Here is a 14606-nt window from a genome sequence, read left to right as displayed (position 1 = left end):
CCCACCAAATCTGAATTTCAAACATTTTGTTGTAAATGTCTGAAAGAAAAATTGTTTGCTGTAGTGATGGTAACCAGCAATTCCAATGTTATGGAGGTCGTTTGGAAAGACTCATTGTACTGCCAACGACCGGAGCAGGAAGGACCGGGAGTGGTATTGCTGAATATCCCGTGGGCCTTATCACTTACAAGGCCCAAACATGCAAAGCTAGACAGTTCGACTGAGTATAAATCAAAATGTTTCTAAAAAAAAGGTATAAAAGAAGAAGAAGAAACTAACCTCGACAGCTGTAGCCGAAGTTCGTCTCTTTCACACACGAACGTGCGTGAGCTGAGCGAGGTGAATTTCACATGTGGCTACGCTGCCTTCTCCTTAACACATTTCACATGTGGCCCTCGTTAAACGTTGAGCCATGGCGAGGTAGTGAACCTTTTGTCCATGCGAGCAAATGTCGCGGTGAAATCAAGAAGACGCGTGTTGACCTCGTTCAGGATTGTGGGAAACAAATGTCGGGGTCGGGCGAGAGATTCCGTCAATTCCTTTAGTTAGCCGATTAACATCCTTCCATCCATCCATCCATCCCTAATGAGATGCTGAAGGATAAACTTGCCCTGAAGAAAAACACCATGCAGAGGAAAATGAGATGAGAAGCGCTGGGTCGCTGTCGTTTGCTTACTTCATGAGAATGGAACGCGGTTGCTGATGGAGGCCAGTCACATGATGCTCGCGGTGTTAGGGCCTTATTGGATTGTCGTTTTCCACACTTTTACACCTGTAAAAGATACAAACCTCAATCAGCCGTTTTCACTTCCGGTTGAAAATCACACATGGCTGGTGATTTACACTTGTAAATGTAATACGGGTGTATAAATTTACCCCTATTCCAAGCGGGGCCTTAGACGTAAGACGGAACGGTTTGGTTGGTTTGTCCGCGATGCCGACGTACGTCCGGGCGGTCGATCGATAGCTACATCCATCAGTAGGCTGGGTTAGCGATCAGCTTCAAGCATGGAGAGCTTCCAATAATTGCCATTGATCCGCATCTTCCTTGTAAACCTCATGCAGACTCTCGATGGCCTCAAGTCAGGATAGTACTCTATAATACTAGCAGCTAGTACCATATCGTACGATCTGTAGACAAGGATATATAGCGCGCGTGATTTTGTATGCGGCATCGCACTACAAACAACTGCTACCGAATCAAGGACGATCGGAACAACACAGACGAATCTCAAAGCTAACGTATTCTCTATGCGAGTCGTCTCCCGAAGAATATGAAGCTAGCTGCACACGTCACTAGGATACCGCAGCCCCCAAAATCCAAATGCGTACTGCACGCTGCAATTAGTCTACGGCTCGAAAAAAGAAGGGGCTCCTAATCGTTGATTAATGCAGCACCCAGCTGGACTCGTCGTTGGACAAGCTGGAGCCTCTTGATGCCTACGTACACACGCCATTCTTAATGCCCAATCATGCTACTATAGTAGTACATGCAGTTGCTTACTTTCAGTTGTTATCAGTGGTGGTGGTCCAATAAAACAGTTCATGGAGAAGGCAGGCCAGTGGCTCAATCCAATCCACATCGATCTCCCTCTCTTGCCTGCCTACTCATCTGGGATTTCTTTGTGTTCTTTCGTGTATTATTAAGTCAGACGGGTTAGAGGTGTACTTTTAACCTAACATCACAAACTAATACTACTACTATTCTTGCTTCTTGGGGATGATGCATAGATCAGCATCAAGATCTTGAAACAGTGGCCTGGAGTTGAATGCCGGGGCTGCCTTTCCCAGCTGTCCTGTGTAGAGGTGGTACCTGCTGATTATTGCTTGATCTGGATCGATCTGTGCAAATAATTGTGTGCACTCATTAAACTAGTAGGTCATAGGGACATGTTAGATCGTTTCAATCTTGTAAGCTATCACTGAAGAAAGTGGGAATTTGTCCGGTTATGCACTGGGTTTCACCGATGAAATTGTACTACATGGCTCCCCAGAAAATATATCAAATGGGTTGCTAGTGTTTGTGTTTAGCTTTGAGGCAGAGCTGACATTTTTTTCTTTTGCCATGATGAAACTTTACAAGCATTCAAAATATTTATCAATTTTTGCCACACAAAAATAATAATTTATTTTTTATTTTTCAGGATTTTACTATTAGCTCATTTAAGCTCGCGAGTAGAAGAGGATCTTCTGTACCCCTGCAGCAAACAACGTCTCAGTTTTCCCAAGATTCAGGAATCACATGTCCTCGTTCAGAACCTCATATTCGGGAAATCCTGGTGAACTTTTATTTACGGGGATGCAACGTGATATCCAGCTAGCGTGCGGCCAGAGCATCTGCACGACTGCAGCACCACGTACAGTACGCCGCCGGTCAGTCGTACGGTTGTACATTCAAGTACTACGGGTGGGTACGGTGTCCTTTGACTTGTTCTCTCGCTGTCCTTGGCGTTTGGATCCAATATACCAGCTCGGATCTGCTAGCTGTTCTCTTCTGCGTGCATGTGGGGCTCAAACTCATCATGGTCGGCTCTGCTTTGCTGCAAGAGTTGCTACACATCTGCCTCTTGGGTTTTGAGTTTTGACCACCGCGTGCACGCGTTCCTGACCTTGCATTGCGTCCACACCAACCACCTTGCCTAGAATGATTTAAGCTCGATGAATCAATTTGTGGTTGGATGGTTACAACGCATGCGGTTTATGGGTCGGTGTTGGAAATGCCCTAAGCTCAGCGAGCCCCGCTCCGGTGCTTCCCCCTAACCTAATTTTCGAGGGGTATTTTTGTCCTCGCGAGTTTTTTTTCCTGGCCCATCGTAGCCCAGATCCAAGCCCTGTCTAGCCCTGTATAACTCAGACCGTATACGTACAGTATCCTGGTCCAAAAAAAAACATCACACGACCCCATGTCCACGTAAGACCTGTCGAATCCAATCATTGACGCAGCTCCATCAATCTCGCGAGCATTGACGCAGCTCCATCAATCTCGCGAGCATTGACGCAGCTCCATCAATCTCGCGAGCATTGACGCAGCTCCATAAGTCATGTAGTAGATCTGCAGCGGCGGTTATCTCGTCGCCGGCGATCTCGTCGGACAGCGGGCGCGGCAACGTTGTGAATCTCCAACGAGCGCGCACAGGTACCGCATCCCGCGTCCCCCCTCTAGTCTCGCTTGCGGCAACATCGAACGAACTGCTGCCGCCAGTGGTAGTGGTTAACCTAGCGGGGCGGGTAACCTAGCTACCCGGCAGCGCATGCGATCGTGGATCTTGTTTTGGTAGTGCTTGTCCTCGTGATATGGGTTTCTTCAGTCTAGGGTTCACGTAGCGTCAGTTGCCGTCGGCTGTGCGTACCACCACTATCGTTATTTGATGTGGCGGCTAACCTAGGTATCCGACGGCAGAGGTAATCACAGATCTAGCTAAGTTTTGAGATCGTGCAGTTCCTCGTGATTGAAAGTGATCACGACGGGTGTCGTGGCCATCTTCCTTACTAGGTTTGGCAGATCTGAACGGCCTCGATTGGGGTTGTTTACATAACATCCGTGATCGTGTGCTATGTGTTGTATATTTCATCATTGATAATGTTTGCACATGTGATGATACATATTATTTGTTGTAGGAAATGGCGGATGAGGAGTTAACTGATATCATGATAGACATGGAGTTTGAAGAACTGATGAAAGACTGGATAGAAGATTGGTCAGATGATGAAAATTCAGATCATGGAGATTGGTCAGAGAATGGGAACAAATGGGACGATCTTAATGTGAGTGGCATTGTCATGTTGTAATTTTTTGGTGGCATCCAACAACATTAAATTTTTGTGTTGAAAATTTATAGATCGATGAGGTTGATGATGATCAGGAAAACAACTCGAAGCTCTCGAATGAAGATTACATTAGTCAGGTACGGAAGTGAAAATTTTTGTTGGCATGCAAATTGAATTTCTTCTGGAATATTATATGATAAGTAATTATGTATTTGTGTTGTATTTTTCAGCTTATTTCCGAATGTCATAATGCGTATGACTATTACAGTGAATCCGACGCGGAGACGGGCCTTAACAACGAATCATTAGATGCACCTGATTCTGGGGAGTCGCAGTCGTCGGTCATCATGAGTGAGGTATGTGTGTAATCAATGTTCTATGGAAGTAATGTTAAACCATAGAAAACTGTTTTCATGGCTATGGTTTGATTTTGTAGGTGCCATAAGATGATGGGGCAAAGAATGTCCAAGATACTGCCAGTGCAGATGATAACAGGGATATGTTCATGCAGATAATGAAAATGACTTTTATGTCTCACGATGCTGCGTATGATTTCTACAACAGCTATGCTAGAGATAATGGTTTCATCATTAGAAAGAATAAGGTCAGGTATAGCAAAACCGAGTCACATCATATGCGTTATAGGCGGTTTGTTTGTTCTAGACAAGGAAAACGTGACAACAAGTTGCTAACCGAGGAAGGACATAGCCGTAGGCTCAGAGCCCAGATACGCTGCTTTTGCGAAGTGCACCTGACTGTCAAGCTTGACCAAAAGCGTGGGGTTTGGTATGTTGAAAGTTTTGAGAACAAGCATAGCCATATGTTGGCAGGACCGGACGAGGTACCTTTTCTTTGGTCCCACAGAAAAATCAAAGAGTACCAGAAGCATGAGATAATGTCCATGGGAGCAGCAGGGATTAGAATTCACGACATGATGGATTCCTTCATTAGCAAACATGTATGGTACGGCGGTCTTGGTTTTACCAGGCGTGAAATATATAGCCTTTGCGCCAGGGAGAAGAGGAAGCTGCTTTCAAAAGGTGATGCTGCCACAGCCATAGGCATCATGGCCAGTAGGAAACAGAGAGATTCTAGCTTCTTTTTCGAGTACATGCTAGATAAGGAATGACATTTGAATAGGATGTTCAGGTGCGACTCTCGGTCTCATCATGACTATGAGGACTTCGGCGACGTGCTTGTATTTGACAGCACGTACAAGATGAACCGCTATGGTATGCCATTCATACCTTTTGTTGGTCTTAACAATCATCGGAGGACCACTGTTTTTGGTTGTGCCATAGTTTTGGACGAGACCGAAGAGACATATGTGTGGATGCTATAGAATTTTTTAAGGTCCATGTGTCAAAAGATGCTGAAGAGTGTAATCACGGATGCCAACGCTGCGATGATCAAGGCAATTCGCGAAGTCTTACCAGACGTGTGGCACTGTATATGTACGTGGCATATATAAAAAAATATGAAGATTCACCTCAGTCACAAGTCCTTGAAGGAGTTCCGAACTCTTCTATACTACATCACGTCCACGGCCACGTTTGAGGAGAGATGGCACACATTTTCCAAAAGATGTCAGTCGAAAAAAACTGTAACATGGTTGAGAAGGATGTATAAGAAGAGGAGACTGTGGGCCGCGACTTATCTAACAGAGGGGTTTTGGCTTGGCATGAGCAACTAGCAGAGTGAAAGCCTGAACTCATGCCTTCACCTCCACCTAGACGGTGAAATGACCCTGGTGGATATGATTTTGCACTATGAGAACGCCCTTGTACGTATCCGTGAAAACGAGGCGCGAGATAACTGCACGGCCTCATAGAGTTTATCGGTGCCAGTTACTAGCTCGAGGGAACTTGAGATAGCTGCTTCTCACGTCTTCACTCCAGCAAACTTCTATATGTTGCAAGATGATCTTAGAAAAATTGGAGGCATGGAGATTATAGAAATTAAGCTGGGAGACGGATCACAGCAGTACATCGTGGCCTGGAAGAATAATCAGAAGCGTCGTGTTTTGGTGGAGTATACACCAGTAAATTCCGCAGAAATTATAAGATGCAGCTGCAGAAGAATGATTCGAAAGGGTCTACCTTGCAAGCACATATTTCATGTACTGAAGCACTTGAACATATTTGAAATACCAAAGTGTTTAGTTCTTGTTCGGTTCACGAAAGAAGCAAGGTTGGGACTGCCCGCGAGGCGCACAAGCGACCTGTTGGGATTTGGTTGGATTGGGGCAGGGGAGAGAATGAAATATAGCCAGCTCAGTGTGTTAGCGTCAGAAGCTATGCATGCGGCATGCAAACACCCTGCTTTGTGGGATCAGTTACAGGAGAGTTTGAAGGCTGTGATAGCTAAGAGTCATGAGTATGATCTGCTACAGGAAAGTTAGATCAAGCAAACAAATGACCTCAGTAAGTGTGTAGTTGAATATGTGGACGATGGTGAAGGCAACATGATTGCAGTTAAAGATCCTATGAAAGTGTCAAGCAAAGGTGCAACAAAGGTATATAAGAGCCGCCCTGTCTCGAAAAATGGTGGACCACTCTCTTTTCATGAGTTGAAAACCCGGTGTGGCGCTTGCAAATTGGTAAGGCACACTAGACGTAGCAAGAAATGCAAACTAAATCAGAAGTAAGTGTTTGTATGCATTGTGGATTATTAATCTTTTTATCATTCATTAACTTATCTTGTCTTTTATCATGTGCAGAAAAGTGGAGAAGGAAGAAGAGTAGAACACCGAAAATGCATAGGAGCTCTAGTGTGCTACGCCCCCCTATATTCAAAAATAATTTAGTAATTCAAAAAAAGTCAAAAAAATCCTAGAACTTTTTATGGAATCAAACATGACCAAGTATTGCACTTGTATAAAAAGATTGAATAGGAAATGACTTCTATTGTATTCGGGGTCAAAGATTTCCCCAAAAATGCTAGATACAAGTACTATTCATGCTATGTCATCATAAATTGTTTTTTGCCTTGAAGTCAACGAGAATTATTCCTTGGCCGAACTTTTTATATGAGTACAATACCTAGTCATATTTGGTTCAAAAATATATCCAGGATTTTTTTGACTTTTTTGAATTATTAAATTATTTTTGGATGTAGGGGGGTGGAGCACCCGAGTGCTCCTAATCCGCTTCCAGTAGAACACTTGCTTCAATTATTTACTATGTTATGACCAGGGCGGGAGGTAGAAAGAATATTGTACATTTCCCCTCCCCACGTCCTAACTGCCATTAAATAAGTAACTGTACCACTCTTGTCCCCACCACACACTCACCCACCTCTCACGGGCGCCGGTTCGAACTCCCCTCTTATCCCCACCTATAGTAGATCAATAAACACTCACCGACGACCGCTGCAGCCGCCTCTATGGAGAGAAGCCTCGGCTGGCAGCAAGCGATGATCGAGCTCGCCGGCGATGACGAGGCGCGGCATGCGCAGTTGATGGAGGTGTGCGGCTAGTTCCCTAGCACGGAGATCTTGGTCAACCACGCGCATGGCCTCGTCAAAGTCCTCACCGACGGCGAGAAGAAGCACGCCTTCCCCGATGGCCGCGGCGTCCCGTCGGCTATCCTCCTCGTCTGGGCAATGCGAGAGGCCACACTGAGTGATGATGGGGTCATGTACCTAGGGTAGGGTCACGAACCTGATCTAAGTACCTTACCCAAGGACACCCTTAGAAGAGGTCGCCTTCCAGTCGACCAACGAGGGACACACTCGACTGACTTGAAGGACTCGACCACGAAGACTCACTCGACCACCAGGAGGTCAAGAGGCACTCCGCACTGCAACGGCCTGTAATTAAGTAGGCTTTATGATAGTAAAGACACTTTATGTGGGGCGTTACCAGTAACGCCCCAGACTTAACTCACCTTAAACCCTCTCCTACGTGGGCTGGCTGGGGTCCTGGCGCACTCTATATAAGCCACCCCCCTCCACAGGCAGAAGGGTTCGGCACCTTGTATCTCATATACTCATGATCCACTCGACCGCCTCCGGGCTCCGAGACGTAGGGCTGTTACTTCTTCCGAGAAGGGCCTGAACTCGTACATCCCTTGTGTTTACAACCTCTCCATAGCTAGGACCTTGCCTCTCCATACCTACCCCCCACTCTACTGTCAGGCTTAGAACCACGACAGTTGGCGCCCACCGTGGGGCAGGTGTTTTAGCGATTTTGTGGAGAAGTTGCGATTCTTCCGAGTACTTTCATCATGGTGTCTGCTGGAGTTTTGGTCGGGGGTCAAGAGATCCGTCTCGGCACTCTCGCCTTCATCGCCGACGACTCCGCGTGGCTCCAGGAGGCTCCACTCGACGTAGATGCGCTCCCCGTCCGCGGTGCGACGCATTTTCGTGCATGTGTCCGCGGCGTTCTGCTGCGGCAACCGTCGACCCAGTATCAGTCGGCTCCTCCATCGTTCACCCTCCCGGTCTCCCGCCAGCGCAAGCGCTCGGGCCGGTCGAGGCTTCAGCGATGGGTGAGGCACGCGGTGGCTCGCCAATCGGCCACCACCCAAGTTGCGGCAATCGAGCCCGACGAATCTCTCTACGGCTTGTTCGATCTGTCGACTGGCTCCGTAGAGACTGCATCCGAGTGCGGTAGCAGCGATCCAGCGGCGGAAATCTTGATGGTCGATGGGCCCCGCAGTCCCCCTGGCTTCACCCGAGATGATGGAGCAGGTGACGGAGGCGACCCCGCACGACGCCACAAAGAGTACCAGCCCGAGCCACTCGATTCTCTGCAAAGAGAGGAACTTCGCCGCAGGAACGTGGATGCCCTGCGTACTCCCATCGCAGGAGAAACCCCCGAGGCTCGTGCCTTGGAGGAGGCGCGTCTGGCCAATTTGGCCGAGCGCACTCGACTGGAGAACCTTCAGCGAGCACTCGACGAGCGCGCGCGGCAACGAGTTCCCGACACCAGTCGACGTCAACTCTTCCCGCCGACTCAGGTATATCGAACCCCAATTCAGAATTTAGCAGCTGCGACCCGTATAGCAGAGTCCATCCAGCCTTCGCAGTCGGAAGCTGGCAGAGGTTTGCTGCAGATCAGGGATCTGCTCCGGGCAGCAGGAGATCAGAATTCAGCCGTGTCTCAGTCGCACAACAGAATTCACAGTCAATCCGTCACTGTGAATACGGTTCAGTCGGCTCACAGCCCCAGATCACCTCCGCGGCGTGAAGGGCGCGAGAATCGGCGAGATCAATATGGCGACAGACTCGACCGAGATGATAGGCGTCGAGCGCCCAATTCCCCTCCGAGGGGTGGGTCTTACGCTCCTCGGCTGCCAGATGACAGGCGTCAGTACAGTACAGGGCGAAGGGTTCCAGTCGACCCCAGAGAACCAGGCTTCGACGCGCGATCCATTATCGTGCAAGGTGTGGTCGACCGGAACAGAGCCCATCGGGGCGGACTCGACAGAGATGCGCCCACAAGCAGTCGAGTGCATGTTTCTGGTCCTGAATGTTTCAGCAGAGCTATCAGAGCCGCAGTTATCCCTCCCAATTTCAGGTTGGCAACAGGAGTCAGCAAGTTCACTGGTGAGTCTAAGCCTGAAACTTGGCTTGAAGACTACCGAGTGGCAGTTCAGATTGGTGGTGGGAACGACGAGGTGGCCATGAAGCACTTACCCCTCATGCTGGAAGGTTCTGCCAGGGCATGGTTGACTCAATTACCTCCTAGCAGCATTTACACTTGGGAAGATCTGTCCCGAGTGTTCATCAGAATGTTTGAAGGAACTTGCAAGCGACCAGCTGGATTGACAGAGTTGCAAGTCTGCGTGCAGAAGGCTAATGAGACTCTCAGAGAGTATATTCAGAGGTGGATCACTTTGCACCACACTGTGGAGAATGTGTCTGATCATCAGGCAGTCTGCGCCTTCAAAGATGGCGTCAAGAACAGAGAACTGAGTTTGAAGTTTGGTCGAACCGGTGACATGACCTTGAGTCGGATGATGGAGATTGCTACCAAGTACGCCAACGGCGAAGAAGAAGACCGACTCCGAAGCGGCAAGCACAAGCCGAGTCAGTCGGAAAAAGGAAACACCAGTCGGAAACAGAAGCGAAAGGCCGAACCGGCAGCTCCTGGAGAGGCTCTGGCCGTGACTCAAGGAAAGTTGAAGGGGAAACCAAAAGGATCCTGGAACCCCAAGAAGGTAAAGGATAAAGAAGGGAACGACGTAATGGATATGCCATGTCACATCCATACGAAGAAAGAGAAGAGGGGAATATCATCTACCCGAAGCACACCACTCGCCAATGTCGACTCCTGATCCAGCAGTTTCAGGGAAAACAGTCTAAGGACAAGGAGAAGGAGTCAGACAAGGCCGAAGACAAGGAGGACAGTGAGGAAGGATATCCACATATCAACTCCACTCTGATGATCTTTGCAGATGTGGAAAGCAGGAGTCGACTGAAAGTCATTAACCGAGAGGTGAACATGGTTGCCCCAGCAAAAGCAAATTATCTGAAATGGTCTCAAATACCCATCACATTCGACCAGTCTGATCACCCGACTCATATTGCCACCCCTGGGAGGCAAGCTTTGGTGGTCGACCCAGTTGTCGAAGGCACTCGACTGACAAAGGTGCTGATGGATGGTGGAAGTGGGCTGAACTTGTTGTATGCAGACACACTGAAAGGAATGGGCATTCCGATGTCCTGACTGAGCACTAGTAACATGAGCTTTCATGGAGTTATACCAGGGAAGAAGGCCGAGTCACTCGGCCAAATAGCTTTGGATGTGGTGTTTGGTGATTCGAAACATTTTCGCAAAGAAAAGTTGACGTTTGAGGTCGTGGATTTTCAGAGTGCATATCATGCCATTTTGGGGAGACCAGCTTACGCACGGTTCATGGCTCGACCATGCTACGTGTACCTCAAATTGAAGATGCCCGGCCCCAAAGGAGTGATCACTGTCACCGGTGATCGGAAAAAGGCAGAAGAGTGCTTTCAGAAGGGCTCCAAGATTGCCGATTCCCAGGTGACAGCGGTCGAGTTCGAAGAATACAAGCAAAACGCAGATCCGAGTGACTTGCTGCGATCAAAGAAACCCGCCACAGAGTCTGCATTCCAGTCGTCCGGTGAGACGAAGCCTGTTCACATTCACCCGACCGACCCCGATGCAGCTCCGACCCGCATCTCCACAACACTCGACCCAAAATAGGAAGAAGCGCTCATCCAGTTCCTCCGTGAGAACTAGGACATTTTTGCATGGAAGCCCGCTGACATGCCAGGTGTTCCCAGGGGACTGGCTGAGCATCGCCTAAGAGTCGACTCATCTGCAAAACCAGTCAAAGAGCATCTTCGGCGGTCCGCCGTCCAGAAGAGAAAAGCCATTGGTGAAGAAGTGGCTCGACTGTTGGCGGCCGGATTTATCCGAGAGATATACCACTCCGAGTGGCTCGCTAATGTCGTCATGGTTCCTAAGAAGGACAAGTCGCTCCGAATGTGCATTGATTTCAAGCACATCAACCGGGCCTGCCCGAAAGATCATTTTCCTCTCCCTCGCATAGATCAAATTGTTGACTCGACCGCGGGATGCGAGAGGCTATCTTTTTTAGATGCCTACTCCGGGTACCACTAGATCCGTCTGTACGGACCCGACGAGGTAAAAACAGCTTTCATCACTCCATTCGGGTGCTTCTGCTATATCACCATGCCATTCGGCCTCAAGAATGCCGGAGCCACATTTATGCGAATGATTCAGAAGTGTCTACTCACTCAAATCAGTCTGAATGTGGAAGCATATATGGATGATATCGTTGTCAAGTCACGAAAAGGTTCCGACCTGCTCGCTGATCTCGCCGAAACATTTGCCAACCTCAGAAGATATGATATCAAGCTCAATCCATCAAAGTGCACATTTGGAGTTCCTGGTGGCAAGTTACTCGGTTTTCTCGTTTTCGAACGGGGAATCGACGCTAACCCAGAGAAGATTGGCACTATTCTCCGAATGAAACGCCCTGTGCGAGTGCACGATGTCCAGAAGCTTACTGGATGCTTGGCCGCATTAAGTCGATTCATCTCACGACTCGGTGAAAAGGCATTGCCTCTTTACCGACTGATGAAGAAGACAGACAAGTTCGAGTGGACTCCAGAAGCTGATGCAGCGTTTGCCGAGCTAAAAGCTCTGCTCTCCACCCAGCCGGTGCTTGCTGCTCCAGTCAGCAAAGAGCCTCTGTTGCTCTATATCGCAGCCACAGGACAAGTTGTCAGTACTGTGCTTACGGTCGAGCGGGAAGAAGAAGGAAAAGCTCTCAAAGTTCAGCGCCCAGTGTATTATTTGTCTGAAGTCTTGACTCCATCCAAGCAGAGATATCCTCATTATCATAAGCTTGTGTATGGAATATACATGACCACAAAGAAGGTTGCTCATTATTTTTCTGATCATTCCATCACAGTCGTCAGCGACGCTCCACTATCAGAGATTTTGCACAATAGAGATGCAACTGGTCGAGTGGCCAAATGGGCGATTGAACTTCTTCCCCTTGATATCAAGTTTGAGGCAAAGAAAGCCATTAAGTCCCAGGCAATTGCAGATTTCCTCGCCGAGTGGATTGAACAACAGCAGCCGACTGAAGTTCACTCGGAGCATTGGACCATGTTTTTTGATGGCTCTAAGATGTTGAATGGTTCCGGTGCTGGGGTTGTCCTGGTTTCCCCCAGAGGAGATAAGCTCAGATATGTGCTCCAGATTCACTTTGATTCCTCCAACAATGAGGCAGAATATGAGGCCCTCTTATATGGGTTGCGCATGGCCATTTCGCTCGGCGTCCGTCGCCTGATGGTCTATGGCGACTCGGATTTAGTGGTCAACCAGGTGATGAAAGAGTGGGACGTGAGAAGCCCAGCCATGACTGGATACTGCAGTGCAGTGAGGAAGCTAGAAAAGAAGTTCGAGGGGTTGGAGCTCCATCATATACCCCGACTGAAAAATCAAGCAGCTGATGATCTAGCAAAGATGGGTTCCAAGAGAGAAGCCATTCCGAGTGGTGTGTTCTTGGAGCATATACACACTCCGTCAGTCAAAGAAGATCCCTTCACCGAAGAAGCTCCACAGCCCAAGAGTGCCACAGATCCGACTGAGGTTGAAGTCCCAGCGGTGGTCGACTTGATCATGGAGGTCTTGGTGGTCATTCCCGACTGGACAGTTCCATACGTTGCGTATATCCTGAGAAAAGAGCTCCCGGAGGATGAGGAAGAGGCTCGACAGATCGTCCGTCGATCTAAGGCCTTTACCGTAATCAAAGGACAATTATACAGAGAAAGCGCGACTGGAGTTGGTCAGAAGTGCATAACACCAGAAGAAGGTCGACTCATCCTCAATGATATTCACTCGGGAACCTGTGGTCATCATGCGTCCTCTCGGACCATCGTGGCCAAAGCATACCGAGCCGGATTCTACTGGCCGAAGGCGAATGAGATGGCAAAGGAGATAGTGGATAAGTGCGAGGGATGTCAGTTCTACTCGAATATGTCGCACAAGCCTGCGTCGGCCCTGAAGACCATCCCACTCGTCTGGCCTTTCGCAGTATGGGGACTGGACATGGTCGGTCCTTTGAGGACAGGACGAAGTGGCTTCACGCATGTACTGGTGGCAGTCGACAAGTTCACCAAGTGGATCGAGGCTAAACCAATCAAGAGCCTTGACACCGGTACTGCTGTTAGCTTCATCAGGGAACTAATATTCAGATATGGAGTCCCGCACAGCATCATTACGGATAATGGGTCGAACTTTGACTCAGAGGAATTCAGAGATTTCTGCAACTCCCAAGGCACACGGGTCGACTACGCTTCAGTCGCCCATCCGCAGTCGAATGGACAAGCAGAGCGAGCTAATGGGCTGATTCTTAAGGGATTGAAGCCTCGACTGATGCGTGATCTCAAACACGCGGCTGGAGCCTGGGTAGACGAACTTCCCTCAGTGCTTTGGGGTCTGCGGACCACACCTAATCGGTCGACCGGAAGAACTCCATTCTTCTTGGTCTATGGAGCTGAAGCAGTCTTGCCGAGTGATCTTCTCCACAATGCTCCTCGAGTTGAAATCTACAACGAAGCAGAGGCTGAGCAAGCGCGGCAGGACGCAGTCGACCTTTTAGAGGAAGAAAGGGAGATGGCTCTGATCCGGTCGACCATCTACCAACAAGATTTGCGTCGTTTCCACGCCAGAAATGTGAGAGGTCGAGCCTTCCAGGAAGGGGATTTAGTTCTCCGAGTGGATCAGCACAAACCACACAAGCTTGCTCCTTCTTGGGAAGGCCCCTTCATCGTCACCAAGGTCCTCCACAACGGGCGTACCGTCTTTACAACGTCGAGCATAATATCGACGAGCCCCGAGCTTGGAACGCGGAGCTACTCCGCCCATTTTACACTTAAGTTTTATCACTCGGATGAGTTGCAATAAAGTACTTCTGTAGTTCATGGACCTCAAAATAATAGTGTCATGGTTCCTCCATAGTTTCTGTCACTTTTTATTTTTGTCCACATAAAATTCCCCCTCAGTGGGTGACTTAGCCGCGAATCCGTTTCGCCTAAGTTTGTAAAAATCCTACCGAGTGGTGAGCCAGACTCTCACTCGGAGGCTTAGCTGCGAATCCGTTTCGCCTAAGTTATCAAAATCCTACCGAGTGGTAAGCCAGACTTTCACTCGGGGGCTTAGCTGCAGCCCTGTGCTCGCCTAAGTTATAAAAATCCTACCGAGTGAGGAGCAACCCTCTCACTCGGGGGCTTAGCTGCAGCCCTGTGCTCGCCTAAGTTATAAAAATCCTACCGAGTGAAGAGCAACCCTCCCACTCGGGGGCTTAGCTGCAGTCCAAGCACTCGCCTAA

General features: G+C 48.8%; 1 pseudogene; it reads left to right on the top strand.

Annotated features, from left to right (window-relative positions):
- The first annotated feature begins 3621 nt into the window (after window positions 1-3621).
- LOC119357716 overlaps window positions 3622-14606 on the top strand; it is a 54415-nt pseudogene continuing 43430 nt past the window's right edge.

This window comes from Triticum dicoccoides, chromosome 2A, assembly GCF_002162155.2.
Source record: "Triticum dicoccoides isolate Atlit2015 ecotype Zavitan chromosome 2A, WEW_v2.0, whole genome shotgun sequence".
Taxonomy (NCBI): domain Eukaryota; kingdom Viridiplantae; phylum Streptophyta; class Magnoliopsida; order Poales; family Poaceae; genus Triticum; species Triticum dicoccoides.
Note: the sequence above shows the minus strand (reverse complement) of the source record. Positions and strands in the feature narration are given on the sequence as shown.